The sequence below is a fragment of the Parasteatoda tepidariorum genome, chromosome 6 (genome assembly GCF_043381705.1).
Source record: "Parasteatoda tepidariorum isolate YZ-2023 chromosome 6, CAS_Ptep_4.0, whole genome shotgun sequence".
In the NCBI taxonomy this organism is placed as follows: domain Eukaryota; kingdom Metazoa; phylum Arthropoda; class Arachnida; order Araneae; family Theridiidae; genus Parasteatoda; species Parasteatoda tepidariorum.
Genome location: NC_092209.1, coordinates 18,935,530 through 18,953,658, shown reverse-complemented (window position 1 = coordinate 18,953,658; position 18,129 = coordinate 18,935,530). Strand labels below are relative to the sequence as shown.

At 28.0% G+C, this 18,129-nt stretch overlaps 1 protein-coding gene across 1 annotated transcript in view; it reads right to left on the bottom strand.

Moving 5' to 3' along the window:
• LOC107449653 (uncharacterized) overlaps window positions 1–18,129 on the bottom strand; it is a 202,462-nt gene that overhangs the window by 173,428 nt on the left and 10,905 nt on the right. The gene's annotated exons all lie outside the window — the stretch shown is intronic.

The following is an 18,129-nucleotide window of genomic DNA, read 5'->3' as shown; positions in this document are numbered from 1 at the left end:
AATAAAACGTGGAAGAAAAAAAAACATATGACCTTAACGTATCACATCATAAACAAAATTGTTTCTCCATTTTCTTCTTACCACGCCCTACGTACCAGAGAAATTGTGGACACTTTGTATTCACTCGAGTGAAGTTTAAAATATCCTGGTTAGGAATATAATATGAAATTGCATACAAAATGCAGCTTATGACGAGAAACCGCTTACAGATTTGAAATCAGCGATAAAAAGTATCTAAAATCTGTAAAAAGAAATACCATGCAACAAAAATCAAAAACAATTTGTTCCCTAGTGTAATCAATTGACGTTTAAAACTGAGAGCAAAATTTAACCTTTTTGATGCAATGGTTAATAGTAGAAATGAATAAACTCTAGTTTTAAGCTATGTGGAAATATATATTATACTAAAAGTATACCTGCCAACATTCATTCTTTTCGAGAATGGATTTTCCAACTGGTAGTAAAACAATTACCGAAAAACAGTTCTACTCAAAAATATATTTATATTTTAACCAGGTTGAAATTCGCTATCGTGAGGACTAATATGCTTTTTATATATTTGTTGTAATTATTATATGTAGTGGTGGTCAAACTCATTTTTAATATAATTCAAAAACATGAATTTTGAATGAGCACTTTAAATATGAAAAAAGAAATCTTCCGGGAAAACCGGAAGAGTTGGCAGGTATGTAGAAGGTTAATGTTTTCTTTAAAACAATAATGGATCTTTTTATTATTACCTATTTCAGATAATTGAAAAAAAGAAATACTTTGCAAGGATGCCAAAAAAATATACCTTTAAGAAAAAGTAGTAAAGCAGTAACGCTTAGACAAACTTAATAATTTTAATTGTTGAACTTTAATTTGAATGGGGAAATACACATTGTATTAGAAGGTTAATATATCACTCATTTGGTGAAACAATGACGTAATTGATAATTACTATAATTATTATTTACGTCATTGTTTCACCAAATGAGCGATATATTTAAAGAAAATGATAGATCTTTTTATTATTACCTATTTCAGATCGTTGAGAAAATAAAACACTTTGCAAGGATGTAAAAAAATATACCTTTGTGAGAAATTTGTAAAGCAGTAACGCTTAGACAAACTTAATAGTTTTAATTGTTGAACTTTCACTTGAATGTGGAAATACACATTATATTAGAAGGTTAATATATCGCTCATTTGGTGAAACAATGACGTAACTGATAATTACTATAGTTATTATTTACGTCATTGTTTCACCAAATGAGCGATATACTTAAAAAAATTATAGATCTTTTTATTATAACCTATTTCAGACTGTTGTGAAAACAAAATATTTTGCAAGGATGTAAAAAATATACCTTCAAGAAAAAGTGGTAGAGTAGTAACGCTTTGACAAACTTGAAAATATCTTATTTACCTAATTTCAGAAGAAAATATAAATACTGACTCAGATTGAAATATTTCAGATCAAAAATTTGTGAACTTAGATACCTTGTTATATTAAAGTAAAAAATAGTTACTAGTATTATCTATTAGAAAAATGTTAATATAAGAATTAGCTATATTAGAATAGGTTAAAACTCAGGTTAAGCAAGATTTTTTGCTTTATTCATCTTAGAGTCAGTAATCAAAATTCTCAAAAAGTCTAAATTTTGTATAAAAAAAAGGAAGGAAAAAACTGGAAAACATGTTAAAAACTGCTTAAATGTAGTACAGTTTCGCATTATTGCATCAAATATAGACTGAAATAAAGGATGCTAAACATTACATTTAATACAATTTGTTGTAATTTAACAAGCACACTATTTCATGCTATATAACTATTTAACATTTATAGCAAATTAAATAGCACTTTATCTTTAATTTACAGTCTAAATATAAAGCTATTAATAAACTATAACTATTTTTTTTAAAATATAAAAGATCAGATGCAATTATTAAATCTATAGAAACGTAATTAAATGTTTTTTTTTTATTCGTATCTTTATTTTGTTTAGTTGAGAACTTTTTCTGAATAGCCAATCACCTTTTTCACCTACGGAAATGACATCCAATTTCAAATGACATCTAATTTCAATTTAGAATAAATATATTGGCAAATGGCGTTTGAGGCTCTAAGAAAATAATGAAAATATAATAAATTCAGTAAAAGTATTTAACACGTTCCTCAAGGGCTAGACAGTTTGGACGAGACGAAATTTGAGTTAAATATTCAAGTATCGGAAAAAATTAATTTAAAAAAGTTTTCTCTTTCTATTTCCTTTAGAGGAAAACAAATTTTTCCTACTTTCATATTAGTCAGTACAGCATAATCAATAATTCTAACTCTATACTGAGAGAAAAAAGTATGGCTAAAAACTACCAGACCATGGTTAAATTTACCGTTTTTCTGTTTCGACGGTTGTTTAACCGAAGTGCTTTAGTAATGATTTTGGTTAAATTTAATTAAAAAAATATAGTGTTATAATGTGAAAAAATGTAGTAAATATGACAAAATTTGGTAATTTTATCATGATATCTTAGAATATGGCATAAAAACCATTTATTCGATTAAATTTACTTTTCAGTATTGTATTTTTTACTAAATGTTTGGTAATAAGAACTATAATTTTGAAAACTAAATTTAGGGTTACCATATGAAAAACTACTAAATGAATGTTTTTAATGTTACTTTTTTAACATAATTAGGGCTTCTTTTTACCGGAAATGTCATTACCATGCAGTACTGTAGCAAATTTAACCAGAATTTTTTTCTCCGTGTATAATGCAATTGTAATAATTAGCTTTAATGACACCGACAGTTTAAAAATGAATATTTTTTGGGTATTCCAGCTATCTTATTTCGATGTTACAATGTTTTTTAGTTATGTATCAGATATTCCACAAAAAAAATTATCAACCGCAGAAAATATTAACAAATTCAATTAAGTTCCTACAAGTCATAAAAATTTTAAAATATGGAAAAAAGAGCAGATATCGATATTTTAATAAGTTTCTGAAAATATTATACTATTTAAAAGACAATAAATCCTTAAGAGAATTTTAAACAGGTAGATTTCTACACATCGAAGTGCTATCTTTGAAAAGTAAATTTTTTAGAAGCAATAGCGTAAGCTTTTGGTAATACTCGTTTTAGTTTACTACATTTATAAAAAATTTCAAAAACTCCTGGGAACTTTTGTTAAGCTTATTTTTCTTCCGCATCTTTTATTCTTTAAGAAATTTCATTGGGAGAAACAGCCCGGGACCAATTATCGAAGTTTTACTCTAATAAAAATAGTTTTTTCGTTTATTAAGTTCTGCCTGATTTAAATAAACGACTTTTTTTTAACAGTTAGTCAATACATTTGTATGAAAAGGTGCTAAATGCAAAATTTGCATTCGAATTCGGCATTACTTTTGAATTTAACTCCTGATAATATTCAATTGATACTGAAGCAAAAGTATGACGTAAGATTTCCTGTAGATTTTTTAATGAATAAATGTAAATAACTTGTTGACGTGAACAAACAAAGTTCAGATCTTACAATAGTCGAATTAATTTATCTGTTACTATTTACCCTGTAAAAAAATCCGGACCAGATTATGGTAAAAATTACCAGCACTTAAGGTGTCTGTGCTTTTCACCGTAAAATTCATTTTATTGGAACATGTTACGGGACAAAAATCTGATACACCCTAATTTTTACAGTAATATTTATCATAAAACCACTGGATCACTCGATTATGTAAATATTACCGCGAAAGTCACAGTACCGTGTTTTACGGTAATTTACGAATAATGCATCTAAAGTGACGGTGCTTTATACCGTAATTTGATCCGGAATTTTTTACAGTGTATGTGTTTAATATCGTCTTTACTATTTGTTAGAAATTTTTTTGAACACCAAAAATAGTGACAACTCCTGTGCACCAAAGTGGTGTCTCACTAAATTTTAATTCCCCTGCACCAAAACCCAAGAATAGGTCCTGGTGCTATGAAATACCAGGAATGTTATTTTACACTACTCACCAACCACTACGATTCTTATTTTGTAGCACTAAAATTTATAATTACAGAACAATAATTACAGTACATACGAATCAGTACCAGACGATAAAAAGTAAGAATCAGTAATTTAGGTTGCATATATATGTTATGGTCAATATGAATAGTCCATTATTATTAATACTAACCGCTTAATCTTAATAATAACCATATAATCTGGTTAAAGTAAATAATTAAAGCAAATTTATCACATTAACCTGTTATTATCAATAATATCCAATGAAGTTAGGTCAATGTCATTCTTTCGCGTGTTTTTTTCTTACTTTGAACAAGAGAAATGGTTATTATTAATACTAACCAGTCAAAATTAATAACAATCGCTTCCTTTCGTCAAAGCGAGAAATAAAAAGGTGAGATTTCCGTATCGTGACTTGTGCCAGAATTACCGCCAAGTCTTGGCAACTTCTGGGCAATGTGTTACAGTGCGTTGTATTAAACTATTAGCGTAATTTTATTCTACGTTATCAATCAATTTTATGATTTCAATTTGTATGGTATCAACCTATATCCTTATTTTGTTACATTAACGCGCTGAGAAAAATAGTATGTTAAAACTATCAGAATGTGGTACAATTTGCAGCATATCTGGCTCCCCATGGGATCACCAAATATCTCGGTAATTTTTACCGAAATAAAATAATATAGTGAATAATATATGAAAAATTTTTACTGAATAAAATTGGGTTAAATGTTATAAAATTTGGTAACTTTTATGTTACTTTATAGCATGGTATAAAAACTATTTTTTGGATAAAATTGAAATCTAAAATTTCTGGTAAACTGTTACTATATGAATCGAAAAATTTCCAAATGAATGGTTTAAATACCGTATAGTTTGATTTTTTTTAACCAGAATTACTGTTGTTTTACCAAAAATGTCATTTCCATACATTGCGGTATTTTTACCAGAATTTATTTCTCCGTGTAGAATGTGTTATTGTAAATAGAACAATATTAGTATAACAATCAGTAAAACTAGTAAGAAATCTCTTGTTTTATTTATAATATCATTTGAGTATGTTATTATTTGAAACCTGACAATGAAATATGTTATTTAGTTCTCTTACGTAATGTAAATGGTCATGCATTTAATAGGAATTTAAGAAAAGCTATTTAAAATCACATTTTTTTTTTAAAAAAAAGTGGATATCTAATTATTTTTTCTCATGCCCACTAGGGTTGACATTTCATGAATTCAGGCTTATTAGGGCAAATTTGTCAAAGACTCTTTCAGGGGCACCATGTTATGTGGGGGGTAATATAGAGAATGTAAGAACATCCATGCCTTGTTCGGGATTCGAACCCAGAGCCGTTCTAATGCAAGGCCAGTTCCCTGGTCCTTACACAGTTCAGTCGGCGACAGAATATTAATACTTAAAAAAAACTTTACGTGTAATTTAAAACATTCAATAAAATATAACATATTAAATTATTATGTATTCGAATCGACTTTAAAAAAATTATGTATAATTTTGTAATTAAAACTTTTTATTATTTACGTCGTCATACACGCACAAAGTCAACTAAATTAGTTTTTAAAATCATTTCAAAAATTGAACTAGCAAACAATTATTTGCTATAATCAACCGTTTAAGGAAAATATTTAAAGCGAAAAACTTCTAAGTACGAGTAAGAAAAAAAAAGTATTTTTTCTTCAACCTATATATTTATTCAGGTCACGCTTCGGAAAAACTCTAGCAAAGCATAACTTTTATCGAAGTAAATATGATACTTAAGTGGAATTTTTTTTTTTCAAAAAAGAAATTGATTACTTGTAAGAAAACTTTAGCGCTTACAAGACTACTTTTCTTTAAACATTGGATTTACAAATGGCTAATTAAACAACAAGTAAATTATGCTTATTGTATCAATCATGAAAAATAAATCATAAAATTGTTATAAGTAGAAATTAGTTAATTATTAGAATGGAAATACAGATATTTTGAATTTTTAAACAAAAAACATAACTTATTTGCGTGTGTTAAATTTATAAAGCAGACATTTTTCGATAACCAGTGATCGGAAAATCTACATTATTTTTGTAGTTTAGAGTATTTACTTTGTTACAAATGTAGTTAACCATAGCTATAACTATTTTTTTTCAAAAATTTAATGATTACAGACCACTTTGGAATTTAGTAACTATTTCTCTAATTTAGGGAAACGAACTTCGGTGGAGATGTTATTACCCATTGGCAAAATGGGTCTTGTTTTGAGTTTCATGGCGTGCCTCATCTTATTTCGACGACATCGCACTTCTCGACTGTGTTCAAGAGTAATAGTAAACAGTGCGCATGCGTCCTCATTACATGCGTTGCTATAGCGACCGCTGCTGTTTGATAATTTTCTACAGCTATGTTCAAAATGGTTTTGAATAAGAAAATAAAACAAAATTTAATAAAACAAAAATGCATGATGTTTAAACTATTCATTTGGTAATGTTTCCGTTGATATGGTAACGGTTTATTGGAAATTCTGGTTTTCAAAATTGTAGCTCTTATAATCAAAAATTTAATAAAACAAATACAAAACGCGAAAGTAAATTTAAACGAATAAATTATTTTTATTCCATGGTATCTCTAAGGTATAAGATATCACGATAAAATTACCAAATTTTATCACATGTTATGAAACCATACTTTATACCGAACTTTTTGATGTTCCCATAGAGCCAGAAATGCAATAAATTTTACGGTATACAGGCAGATTAGACCACAATTTTTCAGTGTACAGTTAGTTATACCTAAACTCCTAAACTTGAGTAATTTTCTTAACTATTTCATGCATCTGGGTAAATTGATTTTTTATTATCGTATTTCATCTTACTACACATTATTTGTGTGAGTTAAATGTAATAAAAATGAAAAACACTATTGAAAGTCAAAAATATTTTTGGCCGATGCCTCGATGGATGCATTGTTTCGTTGTCAGACGAACGGTTTTACAATGCAACTGCAAAAACGCAACGCATGTTATTTATGGTGAGATTTTGTCATGTTATTGCGTGAAATACGTTTGTTCTATTAGCTTTTAAACGTATTTGTTCACTATAGCGCTGATATAGCGGCCATGAAGGAAGTATTACTACCTGGTTTAAATTATAATATTTTGTTTCCTTTTAAATAAAGTCAACTTAAACTTTTAAAATGAATCCAGACCGATTTCAGACAATATAAAAATGCGTGAGCTGAAATTAAATTATGAATAAAATACAGCAAATAATACAAAGATTAAGATGTTAAATAAAAAAAAAGCAATTGTAAATTTGTGTATACATTAGTGATGAAAAGAACTCAATAATGAGATTAACTTAACTCATTAAAAGATAACTGAATTTTTTTCTTCATAAAATTACAATTTACAGAAACATATTTATAAAATACAAGCAGTGATGGGTAGATGATTAAAGACACTGAACTGTCACTGAAGAATTGTGGTTCGATTCTTAGTAACGGTTTGAAGCTTACCATGCTTCAGTTATATGGGTACTAGCTTTTCTGGGAAACAGTGCTATGCTGACAGCACTTCCATCTCCACACCGTGAAATGCGTTAAATTTAGTACTGGCATCCTGAGTGCTAGCACTTTTTACCGTAATATTCATTTTTANTAAAGCGAAGAACTTCTTAGTACGAGTAAGAAAAAAAAAAGTATTTTTTCTTCAACCTATATATTTATTCAGGTCACGCTTCGGAAAAACTCTAGCAAAGCATAACTTTTATCGAAGTAAATATGATACTTAAGTGGAATTTTTTTTTGTCAAAAAAGAAATTGATTACTTGTAAGAAAAATTTAGCGTTACAAGACTACTTTTCTTTAAACATTGGATTTACAAATGGCCAATTAAACAACAAATAAATTATGTTCATTGTGCAAATCATGGAAAAAAATGATCATAAAATTGTTTTAAGTAGAAATTAGTTAATTATTAACATGGAAATGCAGATATTTTTAAAAATTTAAAAGAAAACCATAAATTATTTGCATGCCTTGAATCTATAAAGCATACATTTTTCGATAACTCTTGACCAGGGTTCGGAAAAACTACATTATTTTTGTAGTTTACTACAACTACTTTGATACAAATGTAGTTAACTATATTTATTTTAAAAAAATTTAGTGACTACAAACTACTTTGGAATTTAGTAACTACTTTATGGAAACGAACTTTGCTGGAGAACTTATTTTACACCTATATTCAAAATGGTTTTGAATAAGAAATTCACTTACGTTAAATATAAGGGTATAATAAAGAAATATTTATTCATGTTTGCACAAGCCATTTTGTTATCCGACTTTTATGAATTTTTTTGCACTTTTTTTTTAGACTTTTTAACACTTTTTTGACTAGTTAACACTTTTTTGGAATTTTCTTATTTTACCTACAACTTCCTATGCCTTTTTCTAAAGCGAATATTTAATATAAGAAATGTTAAATTATCAAATACTTTCAATTTTTTAATTGTTTAATGTGCTTTTATATCGTATAAGAAATTAAGTACATCTAAAATACGTTAACTTCTTTTGAAATAATATCCATATTTTACGAGTATTTGCATTTTTATGTGAAAGTATAACCAAAGTGATTAATTATTTATTTTTCTTAATAGCTAGTTTAATATTAAATTGATGGTAGTTTTAGTTGTTATTTAAGTACTTTTTATTGTTATTTAAGTTCTTTTATTTCATTGTTTAGTTATAGTAAACAAATATGCTAGCATAGTAAATCTTTTTACAAAATTATGTACTGTAAAATTTTGTGTTTTCATAAGAAAGGCATATCTTATAATCTTTATTTTAAAATAATACAGCTTTTTTTAAATGAAGTTAAAAATAATAATAGTGTGTAGTATGAAGTTAGTATTTTTAAGCATGTAGTTGTGTATACAAAATACAGTGAAAATTAACGCGTCATTTTTGCCTGTTTTATGAAAAAATATAAATATTTAACTATACTACATTCTAAAATGACTTAGGTATTGTTTACCAATTGATTCTAACAACTTAAAACTGTTTCAAAAGGAGTTTGGTGGTAATTTGCTGTGAATTACTGCATACATAACTAACATTTTGAAAAAAAGAAAATCGCGTGCTTGAGTTGCTGTTTGTCGCTTAATAGAAAATTGGTCATAAAAAAAAGATAATGAACTAAAATGCAAACTGTAAAAAGCAAGAGCTACATAAAGGGCTGCACTACAAATATTATTAAATTTAAGCTTGTTGAATAAGTCTAAGTAACTATTTTTGTTTAAGTAAATCTTCAAAAGCGTTTTCTGAAAAACTGTATTTTTCAATATGTTGATTCACGCCAGACACTCATATACCTAAACTAATGGGAGTTTTCTTATGAAATTTAGTAACAATGTTATAAACTATATATACTGTGTTTTGAACTAAAACTAGGCTTCAATTTAAATATTTGGTCATGTTACTTGTATATAAACATAAAAAACTATAAAAAAATTAAAAAATTGCTGCTTTTCTATATTTTAGCACTTAACTTGGGTAATTTTTAAAATTTTCATAAACCTTTAGTTCAGAAAACAGATAAGGGTCAAAATCTGTACAGAAAAAGAAATTGTATTTTATTCATTTAAATTAAGTGTATGGTGTCTGGCGTAAGCCCTAAATTTCGCTCATTTTTGGATTAATTTTTCAAATATTTTAAAAACTATGAGATATTCAAAAATATTTCTTCTTGTTTATATAATTTTATATCACGCTTGAACCAATAACACATATGTTTAAAAACAATTTAATTTTAAAAAAAATTTCATCGAACCCAGGCAGTCGCCTTAAATATTAGTTATGCATGATTTTAAATACGTTATTTCTGTTAACGCTCAGCTGCAGCCTCAGGGTCATTTTCATTGCATCCGTTGACAGACCCGTGAAGATTTATACCCCTCAAAATATTAGTTGCGTTAGAACCGCGTTTCTTTCCTAGAGTAAAAGTTAAACGTTAAAAGTAATTGCTTGGAATCGCTACAAACTACTGATTTTTTGTGTCGCGCTATTCACTACACTTTTTATTTTTAAAAAATTAGCACACTGCACTACAAACTACAAAAATGTAGTGTTTACAGTAGTTTCACTACTTGTAGTGCTTTTCCGACCATTGCTCTTGACGATGAGACTTATTTGAGTAGAGTAACTCTTGAGAAATTAAAGTTTAGAAATACTACCTTCTTTTGAATGTTGTTAATCAGTAATTATGAGACGTATTTCGTTCAACTTTTTTTGTCATTCAAAATTACATAGCTCAAAATGGTGCATACACATATTGTACATACATATACATGCATATACTGCACACTACATGTGGGTACTTATCCGTTAGCCGATTATAGGAATTTTTAGTGTCCACACGAAGAAAGAAAATTTATAAAATCTCTTTATTGTATGATAAAGGCATTTCTAATTAAAAAATACATAATTCTGGTTAATAAACCAAAAATACATGATGTTTAAACTATTCATTTGGTATTGATATGGTAACGGTTTACTAGAAATTCCGGTTTTCAAAATTTTCTTATTCTTATTATCAAAAATTTAATAAAACAAATACCAAACGTAAAAGTAAATTCAAACTAATAAATGATTTTTATGCCATGGTATCTCTGAGGTATAAGGTATCAAGGAATGATAAAATCATGATAAAATTACCAAATTTTATCACATGTTATGAAACCATATTTTATATCGAACTTTTTGATGTTCCCATAGAGCCAGAAATGCAATACATTTTACGGTATACTGTCAGTTTAGACCACAATTCTTTCAGTGTAGAGTTAGTTGCATCTAAATTCCCAAACTTAATTAATTTTTTTAACTATTTCATGCCTCTGTGTAAATTGATTTTTTATTATCGTATTTTATCTTACATACCGCATATTATTTGTGTGAGTTAAATGAAATGAAAATAAAAAAGACTATTAGAGTCAAATAAATTTTTGAGCGATGCCTTGATGGATGCATTGTTTCGTTGTCAGACGTATGTTCTATTAGCTTTTAAACGTATTTGTTCACCTTTAGCGCTGATATAGCTGCCATGAAAGAAATATTAGCACCTGGTTTAAATTATAGTATTTTCTTTCCTTTTAAATAAAGCCAACTCAAAATTTTAAAATGAATTCAGACCGATTTCAGACAATATAAAAATGTGTGAGCTGAAATTAAATTATGAATAAAATACAACAAATAATACAAAGATTAAGATGTTAAATAAAAAAAGCAATTGTAAATTTGTGTATACATTAGTGATAAAAAGAACTCAATAATGAGATTAACTTAACTCATTAAAAGATAACTTAATTTTTTTCTTCATAAAATTACAGTTTACAGAAACATATTTATAAAATCCAAGTAGTGATGGGTAGATGATTAAAGGCACTGGACTGTTACTGAAGAATTGTGGTTCGATTCTCAGTGACGGTTTGAAGCTTACCAGGCTTCAGTTATATGGGTACTAGCTTTTCTGGGAAACAGTGCGATGTTGATAGCATTTTCATCTCCACATCGTGAAATGCGTTAACTTTACGATATGTAGTACTGGCATCCTGAGTGCTAGTACTTTTTACCGTAATATTCATTTTAAATGCATAATTTTACTGAACCAACAATCTGATGCACCGTACTTTTAGATCAGTATTTACTGTAAAAACACTGAATCGCAGTAATTAAGTAAATACTACTATAAAAATTATGGTAGGAAATTTGAACTTTATGGTAAATTGAATTTTATGGATGCTTCTCTCTCAGGTTGCCGTAATTTTTTACAGTGCATGTTCCCCCTAGTTTACGAAGGGCTGTTAGAAGAAAAATGTTGCACGTTTTGTTTAGAAAATACATGGGATATATTTGACTGATAAATCTAACATAAGACTAAAAATTATTTACGTTTCGAAATAAATATTTCAATAAGGAATAAAACCGGAAATGTCAGTACAATAAACTAAACTACTGACATGAATTACATTTGATCATTTCACATAAACCGAACTTTTATTTTGCCATTTAAATCTGAGTCCTTGAAAGGCATAAAATAGCTGAAATTATTCTTCAGATTCTATGTCCTCATTTACATACTATTTCAACTCCATTGAATCGGGATTTGAAATAAATATCCACTATATGTCAATTTCCTTGAAGGAAAATAACGCAAGATAAACAGGAGATGGCATATGAGACTTTGGATCATGAATATGGTGTTTACATTTATTTACTTGGAGTAAATCCATTACAAAAATATTTCATGATTTTGTTTAGTTATGAAGTTTAAATAAATGTAATGCTCGTAGCCGAGATATCAAGAGGAGTGCTTTAAAATTTAATTGACAAAACATAAGCTATATTTTTATGATCTAGTTTGATTTTTGATTAATTCTAAAAATGAAAATAAATATATGAAAGAGTGTTATAATTGAAACTGACTATTTTATTTGCGTTCGAAAATGCTATAAAAATATATGTAATACAAAACTAAAAAATTTGAAAGCTATTTTTAAGCAGGTGAAAGGGGCGAATTTCTTTTAATTCGTCAGAAATAAAAGAAAAATAAACGAGACCTTATTTTCAAAAAATATGGGGGAGGGGTTTTTTTTTTAGGAGATAAAAAAATATTACTTTTTTTTGACTGAAAATAAATTTTTTAAAAGAATTTCTATTTGATTTTCTCTGAATCTCCCATTTCTAATTATAAATTACTCAGTTTGGCAAACAAACTTTTTTAAAGTTATTTAGCTTTATAATTTACTTCATTTTAGTTTTGTATCTACCAGTTTACTGACGTCGTGAAACTTTGATTGTTGATAAAATTGAAGAACAAGATTTACTTGAACTATTAAAAAACTGTTTTAACTCATATTGGATTTAGAAACACCGCTCTATATGAATTTTGAGTACTCTTGCTGGTCAGAAAGTCACTTGAACTTCTAATGATAAAAATTCTATTATGTGATATAAGTTTTGCATATAGTGGAAGGAGAAAAATTGTATTGCCATCTAGCGCAAAGGTCAGATTCAATTTGAACACTCTAGTTGAAACGTGGATAATTTTTTAAATATATATTTTGGCTACAAATGCTGCTTGTAGCATCTAGCTATGGATTATCATGATACTTGGATTGTCATAATACGCAGAGATTCATGAGAGATTTAAGAACACTATTCAGTTGAAAAAATGGTCAAAAGTTTGATTGATGATAAATACGTATTGGTGACAAGAATGACGGATTTTAGTGGTCTAGAAACGTTTGAAACTTAAATTGTCATAAGATGTGGAACTCAAGTAAATACTTTAGTGTCGTAACTAAGTTCGAAAGTGATTAAAAGTTCAATTATGCAACATAATTCCTCATTAGTTTAGAAAATGTAGAAAATTCCGTAATTCATTTAACGCATGCAAAATTTTTATTCATTTTTTTAAAATCTAATTCATTTATATTTGTAAGATATCGTCGTATCATCGATATAGATAAGTCGTATTTATTTAGATTTAATTATCATCCACTTTTTTTCTGTTTTTAATCTGAGGGTGATAGATATGCATGAACAAGTTTTAAAAGTTTAATTCGAGGAATTTAAGTAAATGATTTGAGTAATGCAAAAAAGGAAATTATCTACGATATTTACCCCTATTACGTTATTCGAGTACACAATTTAAGTTCCATATTAACATTCATATTAGGACCAAGATAAATTCCAAAGATAAAAGTCTTAGGCTAATAAGAATTACTAGTAATAATGAACAAACATCACGATTACGAAGGCGAGAATGCCACAACCTCAAACATTTGATTTAATTTCAATTACAACAAGTGAATAAGTAAGAGATACACTTAAAAGCTCATTTAAAAGTGTACGAAAATATTGATTAAAGTAGCAGCAAATAATTATTTTATAATTCTTTGTCCACCTCCGGCTGTGCGGGAAACTGTCACGGCGACAAGATGAAAATTTTTCCCGCATACCCACATTTGGGGGGGTCGGGGACCTAATTTACCTTATAATTCACGAATCCAATTAAATAAACTAATTGAATGAACCGTTAATGTAAATTGTTTGACTTCAACACGGTTAACAGTTAAAAAATGGAATGTTTGAAATGCTGTTTTTATATGTTTAATGTAGCTAAAATATTATGTTTCAATATTATTAATTTTCTTATTAATTTTTGGTAAAAATAATAATACTTTAATTTGCCTTGTTTTCTTCACTGTTGATGTATTAAAAAAATTAAAATTAGTCTGTTCTTATAATATTTTTTAAATTTTATGCATAATTGAATTTATGCATAATTGAATTTAAATTTTATGCATAATTAAAATAAAACCATAACTTTTACACAATTTAAAGGAAAATTAATAGCTTGACCTTTTCAAACGATTCTTATTTACTTACTTATCCTACTTCGCATCCAGTGGGTCATAAGGTCCTCATTTTCTAGCTCCAGCTCACTCAGTCTTCTGCACAAGATCTCGCCTCAGCGCAGCTCATCCATCTTACTTGTTTTCTTTCCTCTTCACAACTTTTTTATCCATGTTAGCACCGGTCTGCCTCTTTTTCATCTGCCTTCTGGTGCCAACGTTAAGGCTACTGTTGGTATTCTTGTAGGAGGCATTCTCAATATGTGTACTATCCATTCCATCTTTTCTTTTTATACTGATGGTGTTTGGTTCTTGCCTCGTTTTACCGTAGAGTTCTGAATTGGATATGGTCAGAGGCCAGAATATTTTTAGAATATATCTCAAAGATCGATTTTGCCAACTATTTAGCTTTGTACTCTTAAGTATTGTTACTTTCCGTGCTTGGCATGTTGATGGCATGTCTTAGGTTTATCCTCAGAGATGTTTCCCTGACCGTCGCCAATGGCCCATTGTGCAGCTCTAGTGTGACGTAAATGAACAACAACCTCTTTTATATTATCTTGGATAGTACTTTTCATTATCTAATCAATTTATAATTATGAACAAAAACCCAGTCTCAATAGTATAGGACTCCGCCATGCTTTCAATCATCTCAACACGACACTGAATTTCTGTAGGGTTCATTAATGATATTTCTAAATTTCTTGAGAATGCTATATAACTCTAACATTTTCCATAGAATCTCTCCATTAACTGAATCAAAGACGTAAATGATAAAAATATTTTAAATATTTCTTAAATGTGAAAAACCTCCTTTTTTCATAAAACCAATATAAGAATATATATATATTTTTTTTAATACAGATACACAAAATATCGGTAAGCTCTTCAGAAACAACATTAAAAAGCATTTAAAAGCTAGTGTAGTCTACTTAGAATTTTTTTTATTTCTACTCAAAATATAATGATGCAGATTAAGATAGTGTTAGAAAAAACTATTAAATAATAATAAAAATTATTTGCTTTCTATATTATTTTTTTATCACTGCAATATAGATAAAAAACGTTGATAAAATAAATTTGTATTCAAGTATATGAAGAGAATTTAAATATCTTCTTTTTTTTAATTTGAATTGTTTTCTAAATTGATTTTGTAAGGAAAATATACAAATAAAAAAAGAAGTGATTTTTCTTTCAAAAAAATTACTTTAAAACTTTTGTATACATTTTATTTATATGCAATTAAGTAAATTATTTTATAAAAATTTTTTATAAGTTAATTTATTACTAACAAAAATAACTGTAAGCGATAATATGATAGTTTACGTAGGACTATATTGATAAAAAAAAGCCAGATAATTACATAGTTTGTTAATCATATTAAATATTTCGTATCGGAATCATAATAGTTTTCTTTTTCAAAAAAGTGTTTTTCATTAAAAAAAAGTTCAGATTTTTTGTTTTTTTAATAAATATAAATTAATCTTAGAGAATTAAATTATTTTTCTAATTTTGTTTAAAAAACAAATCACAGGGCGTGATTTCGAAGTTTTTTTTAAGCTTATCCCTAACGTGATTGTTTTTAGAAAATTTAAATCTAGCTAGGAGTATTTAATAAACAAAATTACTTGCAATGCTTATATATATATATATATATATATATCTTTTTATNCCTTTTTTAAATTATTAAATAAAATTTCATTTTGAAAATATTTTCCTGACTAGGCCATTTGGGAATAGACCAATTGGAAGACCTAAACTCAGACGGTGCGATTCTGTAGATAAGGACCTCAAAAATGAACTAAACTGTAAAATTGAACTGAACTCGTACTAAACTGCAAAAATGAACTGAACTCGTACTGAACAGTGAAAATGGAAAATCGTTGTTGAGAAAAGGCCTTCGAGAAAGCCAGGGTCAACCATGGGAGATGGGCAGTCACGCCAATAATGATGATATATATTGGGAATGCAAATTAGTTCGGTCTGTTTTCAAAAGATGACTCTGGCTGTTATAAATGTTTCATAATGACATCTGGTTTCGGTGGTTTCAAACAGGTTAGACATCTGTCTATAATATTCAGTTTATACCACTTTGAGTTTCATACAAAAACCCTCTTTTTTACTTTGTTGAATATGTCATATTTTGTGGTAATCAAGCAGCATTTGAGTTAGGTTTTATGTTTCTGCTTTAATTGGAAGAAAAATGCAGCTGAAAAGCATCGAATGCTCGTAAAAGTTATTGGTGACAATGCTCCAACTGATAAATCGTGTAGGGAATAGTTCCGACGTTTTAGGAATGGTGAATGATGTTGTATACTACGAGCTGCTACTACCTGGCGATTCCATTACTGGCGATCGGTACATGCTACAATTGATTTGTTTGAGCCTTGCTTTGTGAAAAAATAACAGCCGGAATTCGAGCAAAGACATGACAAAGTTATTCTTCTGCATGATAACGGTCGGCCTCTTATCGCAAAAGTCGTGAAAAAGTATTTGGAAAAGCTCAAGTGGGATATTTTACCGCACCCGCCGCATTCACCGGACATTGCTCCTTTTGATTACTGGTTGCTCTGATGGATGCAGCTCTATTTAGCCGGTCACTGGTTAATTTCTTTCGCAGAAATCGAAAATTGGCTCCCAACTTGGATCGCCTCAAAAGATGAGACATTTTTTCGAGATGGAATTCAAAAATTGCCTGAGAGGTGGGAAAAAGTAGTAGCCAGTGATGGACAATACTTTGATTAATCTGTTCATTCATTTTGTTCTGAAATAAATGTATTTTTGACCACAAAAAAAACGGACCGAACTGATTTGTACACCCAATAATATGTAATGTTTTTAAATAATTTTGTTGGCATAACTAAAAGGAAATCGAACTTTTCTGGTTGCATTTTAATAATATTTAACAATAAAGTAACGAAACAAAAATATAGATAATTAAAATTTTAACAATAATAAAAAAATAAAGTTAAAATATAGGTTTTTCTTAACAGTTGGGAAAATATTTCAAACTTTCTTTAAGAGGTGAAATTCGTGAAGAGATTCGATTAAAGAAAAACATTCATATTTTCCAGTGTTATTTTGTTTTATAGTAAAAAGGAAATTTCTCGTCAAGTAAGAGGTACTCGAAATGTTTCTTTTAATGCAGTTTGTAGTTCATGAAAATAATATACTTGATGCTTCAAAAGTTTTGTTCTTCTCTGAATTTCTTTTCAGCGCAGTTTCTATCTGATAAAGTAAAGCTACAATTTGGACATCAAAAAGCATAAAATGTAGGTGACAAAGTAAAAACTCTTAACTTCCTTCAGTTTTCACTAGAAATTGATTTTTAGAAACTTTCTTCCTATATAATTTTGCAAAAATTGCATTTTGTTAAGACTTAACATACACGGTGCGCCTTAACCAAAGTTAAATAAGATGCTCTTACACCTAGAAAATTAGAAGAGATTCTGAATTTACAATGTTCTTAGATAATAAAAATCGAAAAATTAAAATAATCTGTGGAGAGATTTTTAAAAAAATCCACTTTGAACATTTTTGCTCACGAAGTACGATATTTCAAAAATGTTAGCATCATTTTATACTTATAAATAGAAAAAAAAATAATATATTTGTATTAAATATTCATAATAACAGTTCATAATAAATTTTATAATTATTAGAAGTTTTTTAATTGTTAATTATAGTCGATGAACCACTATTTAAAAAACAAAAATAATAA